The 8,114-nt window shown below is 37.4% G+C and overlaps 1 pseudogene; it reads left to right on the plus strand.

The window, feature by feature from the left end:
- The first annotated feature begins 7,187 nt into the window (after positions 1-7,187).
- On the plus strand, positions 7,188-7,296 carry LOC114704904 (annotated as a pseudogene).
- The last annotated feature ends 818 nt before the right edge of the window (positions 7,297-8,114 follow it).

Below are 8,114 nucleotides of genomic sequence, written 5' to 3' on the forward strand. Positions count from 1 at the left end.
GAGCAATCTGAATTTCCATGAAAGAATTACTTTTCTAGGCCTCTGAGAATATGATACAGACAGCCAAGAAATTGCTGAGATCTCTCAGGGCCTTTTCTCTAATTGTTTTGCTAATTAGCTCGTGGATACTTTTGTATGTGCTAATCTCTTTTTCAAGGGGTAACTCTGCCACCTCCTCCTGTCTCAAATACGTTTGAGAAGAGAAACTGTCAACTTTCCAAATTCTTCTCATTTTGCTCCTGAGGATCTCTGTACATCTGACAAAAACAGACCAATAATCCCAGTACCACAGCCTGAATGATTCATTGTTTTGAGATATTACCTATCAAATTAACTAGTTCATCATTCATAATTTTAGCATGTCTTAACTTATAGACACAGCACATCCAAGTTCAGCTGTATGACAAGGATGTCCTTTCCTCCCAATTTCTAATCAAACCCTCATTTCAGTCTGAGACTATTTCTCTTATATTTTCCTTTACTGAGCCTTTAACCAAAATTCCCAAATGTTTTCTTTCTAATAATATTCTGGGCATTTTCTAGCTAGCTCTGCTAAAATTCCAACCTTTGCATTATCAATCAAATGGCTCCTTTCTGATGATGTGATTTCTCTCTGTCTTACATGCTCCTGAGGTCTGCCATGAGGGTGCTACTAGCCTTGTGCTAAAGCCAAACTCATGCTCACAGACATGTCCTCAAACTTCCAGTACTGTGACATAATTATCTTCTCCCTTTTAGAGTGCTTCTGATATTTTGTTGGGGAAAAATAAACTAATGTAGAAGCTTTTCTAGAAAACAGTATTAATGATGATGTGGAAAAATTAGAAGTACTGTGCATTTCTAGGAAGAATGTAAAATGGTCTGACTACTATTACTGCTAGTAGTAGTAGTAATATGAGCACTTGGGAGGAAGAGGAAGGGGCATTTAGTTCAAGATCATCCCTTGGAATATTGTAAGTCTGAGATCAGTCTGTTAAAAAAACGTAGAATACCCAAAAGAATTGCCATGTGTTTCAAATAAGAACTCTTTTAACAATGTACCCCAATAATGGAGGACAAAAATAAAAACTGATTGCATACTAATATCAGAAGCAGTATTGCTATCAAAATAGCAAAGGTGAATTATTAGTCATGCTTTTAATATTTGAATGAAGGTTTGGATACTAAAATCTTGCTATCCAGAGAAATAATTCTTCTTATAGGGCTAGTCAATACATAGTTTGGATAGGACCTACATATTCCATAAACTAACAACCTTTCACGGATCAATACCACAAACTAAGTCCACAGAATCAAGCAATATATTCCCTGTCATAAATCACCACATGGCCAGATACAGTATTAAGAGAGTCCATCATTATATTCCCAAGTATGCCAGAATTTACCCAAATAGCTAATCCTTACCTATATACCCTATACTCCCTTTCTCCTAAAAAAAAAAAAAAAACACAAACTATTGGTTAGACATACCTTCCTTTCTTCCTTCTACCCTGTGACAACAACCTTCTGATTCCAATATGTCCTTTAGTGGAATAGTTTTCTACCTTTCTCAGGAAACATAAACAGTAAAAAAGAATATTTCAATGGCATTAGCCTCTGTGATAGTCAATCTTCATTATCAACTTTATTGAGATCATAATTGCTGAGAAGATGGCAAGGCATACCTCTGGTTGTGTCTTTGAGGACATTTGCAGAAAAGACCAATTAAGAGGAAAAGATATACCCTGAATGTGAGTGGCACTATCATCTTATTGGCTGGAGGTTCTAGAAAAAAAAAAAAAGACGAAAAGGGAAAAATTAGCAGACTGCATGTACACCGCTGTTCTCTGAATCTCCAACTAAGAAGTGAACTACTCTTCTATCATACTCTCCATCCCACAATAGGCTGGACTTTGAAAGCAGGCACTACAATCTGCTGTGGGATGGTTTGTATGTCAAATTGCTCTGATTGGTCAATAAATAAAACACTGATTGGCCAGTGGCCAGGGAGAAAGTATAGGCGGGACTAACAGAGGGAGAACTGACAAGCAGCATGTGAAGACACTGGTAAGCCACGAGCCACGTGGCAAGGTATAGATTTATGGAAATGGATTAATTTAAGCTATAAGAACAGTTAGCAAGAAGCCTGCCATGGCCATACAGTTTGTAAGCAAAATAAGTCTCTGTGTTTACTTGGTTGGGTCTGAGCGGCCTGTGAGACTGGTGGGTGACAAAGATTTGTCCTGACTGTGGGCAAGGCAGGAAAACTCTAGCTACAACAATCAACCCTTTCTCCCCTATATTGTTTCTGTTGAGTATTTCAGTCACAGTGGTGAACAGTAATTTATTCCACTCCTCAGTGTTGTTGCTATCATAGTGTATGCAATAAAATAATGATTCTAACCTGGGTGGTGGTGGCAAATGCCTTTAATCCCAGCACTCAGGAGACAGAGGCAGGTGGATCTCTATGAGTTCAAGGCCAGCCTGGTTTACAAAGCAAGCTCCAGGACAGCCAGGGCTACACTGAGAAACCCATCTTGAAAAACAAAACAAAATTAATTAGTTAATTTTAAAACGAATAAATAAGTAAATAAATAATGTTTCAAATAAACAATACAACATGGATGAACCTTGTGGGAATAATGCTAAAGGAAGTAATTTAGACACAGGACAGATATTGTATTAAATTTTAAGTGATGTGAAGTCTAAAAGTCAATTGGGGAATTATTAATTAAGAGTACAAATTTTTCCCCTAGGACAATAAAAAAATATACTGGAGATAAATAAGGAATATCCATCTTTTGCACAATAATGAATACATTATTGTCATTGAGTTGGACACTTAAAATGGGATACAATGCTCTCTTTTGGCCTTCATCGATGACTGAGCACAAACATCTGTATACACATACACACACACACACACACACACACACACACACACAAATAAATCTTTTAAACATTCATTTCTTCTAGAACATTGTTTAATAATCCTATGAATTTCAGGAGTATCTGTTGTAATGCCCTCTTCACCTCTATTTATAATCATTTGGTTTTCTTCTTTCCCTCTTTTGATTACCTTGGTTAAAATTTGTCAATCTAGTTTAGTCTTTGAAAGTATCAAATATTTGATCCATTGATACTTCATTGAGTTTTTATTTTCCATTTCATTAATTTAGCTAATATTTAACATTTCTTTTCCAGATTTCAAGATTCTCTTATTTTTGTTTTTCTAAGAAATTGAAGTGCATAAGGGAATCTAAAGTTAGGAACTATCTTAGAACTATCTTTCTTATTTTACTTTAGTAGAATATTACAAGTTCTGCTATACTGTGTGCTCATTTTTCACTAGTAGGAATTTCTAAATCCATCACTTGTCATATTCTATCAGTCATGAATCATTCAAAAATGCATTCTTCAACTTCCATATTTCCATATTTCCTGTATTTCTGTAGATACTGATTTCTAGTTTCATTCTACTGTAATTGGATAAAATATGATATCAATATAGCTTGAAAAAGTATTAAATCAAAAGTGATGGAGCCAATATCTTTAGCAAAGGAAATTTCAAAGGAACATAACATTAGGGTGTGGCATGGTTACTGCTCTATTCTCTTATTCAGATCTTCAGTGAGATAGAACAGAAAGATGAAATATACTGTTGGAAAGGCAAGTAGTGTAAATTTAAAGTTTCAGACACGGATGGTGCAGATAAAACTTTTATGACTGTAAAAGAGATTCTGTAATCAAAAAGAAATCTCCTCCTTACCAAAACAATGCAAAAGGTGTTCTGAGGGCAAGATTCTATCCTTCCATGGCTCTATCCTGTGGAAATACAAATTCATTTGACAGGAGAGAGCCTGAACTTAACATGCCACTGAATGGGTTTCCTACTGAAGAACCAATAGTTTAAGGAAATAAGTTCACAGGTTCAGCAGCCAAGGCACACAGAGGTCACTCCAACTATATTAGACGGGGGCCAGACTACATATTGAGATGGCAGCAGAACTTGGCAGTGTTGCCTACATGGTTCTGATTTTGCAAGAATGTAAAATGCAAGAATTACAGAGCTATTACAGACTTGTACCTGAGATCAAGAAATCTACTTAGAACAGACAGTGTCTATGGTCAGATTTCTAAGAAATGAGGTCATTTGTGAAGCTATTAAGGCAAAGCTTAATTTGCACTATAGACTTCTGGATTTTGGAGATGACAGAAACATGGCATCCCCACTGAGGAAAGCAGCAGGAAGGTGGCATAACTGAAGAAATGGTGTGCTCAAACCTCTTTAAGGCCTAATAATACCAATATAAGTTACAGAGGTTGGGCATGGAGCCACAGGGTTTGGTGTTAGACTTACTGAGTTCAATATTGTTTGCTATGATCTTTCCTTGTTATCTTGATAAAATGACAATTATTTTATGTCACTGTCTACAGGAAGTATATAACATTGATTTCTTCTTATTGTGAAGGAGCTGGCAGTTAAGAATTACATTGAATCTCAGAAGACTTTGGACTCGGACCTTTGAACAAGGAAAGACCTGTTAAACTTTTGAAGACTATTAAAATGAACTAAATATAACACTGAAATCTGAAGCTTATCTGACTTTGGCTCATGAAACCTTAGCTGTTCAGAATGTGCCTGAATCTTGACCCCTGGAATTTCTGTCAGTTTGTGAGCCTCAAATATCTGCACTTATGCTAAACAAATTGGTCCACTCCACAAAGGCAGAGTCTATGTTATTCTATAACATGCTTGTGTTTAATAGTATAGCTTCATGGCTGCAAAATGCGCTCCTCAGCATTAAAAGCAGCACAACTATGGGTTCTCTACCCAAAGTTTCACTCCGGATACTTGCCGCACTGTTACTCCAGGAACAGGAACACCGTATGCTACTGTCCCGTGCAATGGACCCTCGGGCTGCTTTTGTGAACTGTGCAACTGTCCACCAGTGCTTAGTTCATTGACTCCTAAGTGAGAACCTGTACCATAGACTATGGAACAAAGCAAGCAGATAGGTGTACTGATTCTCAAAGAAGCAAGACCTTTGTCCTGAATCATACTCCTGGCTCCCTTTTTCTTGGCAAAAAGTCACCAATGAAAACAAAAAAGGAAACTGAATTATAGAAACAATGCTTCTGCTACCAAACTATATATCTGTAGTCATTTCATGTTAGTCTAGGCCCCAGAGTCTGGCTTCATGATCAAAGTATAGGTGTCACTCAAAAGAAAATAGTACAGCTATTGTGATGGTACCCACAAACGAACCTCATCATCAAGAAGGATACCTTCAACAGCTGGCTACATTCAACTATACTCCTCCAGTGACAGAAATAGAAAACAGAAAATCACTATCAGTTGTTACTATCACAGACATGAACACACTTTATTGGCACTTAGGATGCTTATAGTAATAAAGTAAAATATCATGCATTTTGTCTAATAGTCAGATTTTAGATTTTCAAAAATTAAGTGAATGCATAAGAACGACAATTTGGGAAGGAAATAGGACCAATGGAATTAACAGATGGAATTTAAAGAGGTGAATTTCATCAAAGTATATTAATAATGTATATAAACATACAACTCCTGGGCATATATCCAACAGACTATATGTCCTAATACAGAGATACTTGCACATCCACATTCATTCTGCTCTACTCACAATAGCTAGAAACATAGATATTCAACAGATAAATGTCTAAGAAAAATGTGGTACATATACACAATGGAATAAGTCTCAACTGGAAAAAAAGTTTACTGAGTGAGGAAACTCAATTATCCTACAAAGACAAAGACAAAGACTAAATGTAGAGCTCTTTTCTTCAGTGTGTTTAACCTGAAGCACAACTAGAAACCAGGAAACTAGAAAGTGGTCAAGGGGGGAACATGTTAAGGAAAGAAAAATACTTGATTATATATAAAACATAAGTAGAGAGTGGGAATACTAAGAGCAGTGGGGCTTCAGTGGGGGAGAGCACCAGAGGATGAGGAGAAGCACTAACACAAAGGAAGAGTATGAAAACGCATACGGAGGCCTACCGTCTTACAAACCAGCTTGTTGTTGTTTTGAGACAGGGTTTCTCTGTGTAGTTTTTGGAATCTATCCTGGAACCCACTCTGCAGACATGGTTGGCCTTGAACTCACAGAAATCTGCCTGGCTCTGCCTCCCAAGTGCTACGATTAAAGGCGTGTGCCACCACTGCCCGGCAACAAACCAGCTTTTAAAAAGTAAAAGGGTAGTAGAAAATATATGAAATGACAGAAAGGGGAGGGATACTGAGAGTTAAAGGATTATATAGAGATGGGAGTGGGGGATTTGGGGAGATGAGAGGTAATGGGTAGGTTAACTAAAACTAAGGTTCTAAGGTCTTATGGAAATACAGTAGCTCATAAGCTAATTTCAAAATATAATTTAAAAAGTTTTAATAGACTTTTAAGTTCAAACTACATGGTAAGAATAGATTGGTGAAGACACCACATACTCTGGCTCTAAAACATAGAAAATTCAATCTCAGACCCAGAAACTTCCTCTCTGTTTGCTAGCTATCATAGTGCTCGAAGTACAGGCTGCTAGAAAAGTCAACTTTGGTCTCACTCAGCACTATATATATATATATATATATATATATATATATATAATGTACTACAAAACCAACCTTCCATGCTAGATATGTCCATAGTGAAACAGTAACATGAGAGTAATGGTGCAACAAACTACTTTATTATTAGATTTGAGGTTTCCTCCATGGAAGAAATTTCCTGAATGGTACTGTAATTCTGGACAAATTCTGGTGTGGGAGGTCACAAACCCTAGAGTGGAACATGCTATCATTATTTTGCTAAATAATCATGTAGTCAAATTGTCTTATAAATATTTGTATTTATACCTATAAATCCAGGCTGCTGCTCCCAATCTTGGCCAGAGATTTATTTTGTTTGTTTGTTTGTTTGCTTTTTGTATGGGGGATCCTTTTGGGGTAGGCAAGTCAATGGAGAGATGCATAATTTGTCAACACGCAGAGAACAGCAGACTGAATTCTCAGCCTCAGAATGACATCTATATTAACACCACAACCACCAAGGCTCAGGGAGTATTGTAGAAATGGAGGATTAAAGCACCTAAGAGTTGGAGGACAGCAAGAAGTGCTGGAAAATGCTGTCTTATGGACATGGTATGTCTATGGCAATCATGAACTCATAGTAGTCTATGGCCATACCACCCTGAATGCACCTGATCTCAGAAGCTAAGCAGGGTCGGGCCTGGTTAGTACTTGGATGGGAGACTGCCTGGGAATACCAGGTGCTGTAGGCTTAAGAAGAAAAAAATAAAAGGAAGGAAGGAAGGAAGGAGGGAGGGAGGGAGGGAGGGAGGGAGGAGAGAGAGAGAGAGAGAGAGAGAGAGAGAGAGAGAGAGAGAGAGAGAGAGAGAGAGAGAGCGAGAAAGAAAGCATAGTAGCTGTGGTTATCTGAAAAGAAATACAAAAGATCAAGCCAGTCAGAATCCTGGCACAGATGGAATAGATGACCTCTAAGTCCCACCCCTTACTGGTGAGTTTCTAGGGGAGGGAGAATCATCATTCTTGTAATGCCTGGCCACTTTCCAATGTTCCAGTTGATGGTCTCATGACCTTGCACATATGGACAGTACTAACTAGACTGAGACTGAGTGGGCTATTGAAAAATAAAGCAAAATAAAACATGAGGCTGAGATGGGAATATGTTAGGAGGCACAAAAGAGAAGTTGGATGGAGGAACTGGGGTTTTATATGATTTATTTCATTATATACATTCATGAAATTCTTAAAGAAAAAAAATTTTTGGTTTTTTGAGACAGGGTTTCTCTGTGTAGCTTTGCACCTTTTCCTGGAACTCATTTGGTAGCCCAGGCTGGCCTCGAACTCACAGAGATCCGCCTGCCTCTGCCTCCCAGTGCTGGGATTAAAGGCATGCGCCACCACCGCCTGGCTTAAGAAAAATTTTAAAGAAATTAAAATTATAGTGAACATCTATGCAACCTCAACAATATCCATAAAAATGTCAATAGAAAGAAACATTTAATAAGAACATTATAAGAAAAAAATTATAGAAAAATATCTGATGTCCACAGATTAAAAAATAATAAATTCCATA

Source organism: Peromyscus leucopus, chromosome X (genome assembly GCF_004664715.2).
Source record: "Peromyscus leucopus breed LL Stock chromosome X, UCI_PerLeu_2.1, whole genome shotgun sequence".
NCBI classification, from domain to species: Eukaryota; Metazoa; Chordata; class Mammalia; order Rodentia; family Cricetidae; genus Peromyscus; species Peromyscus leucopus.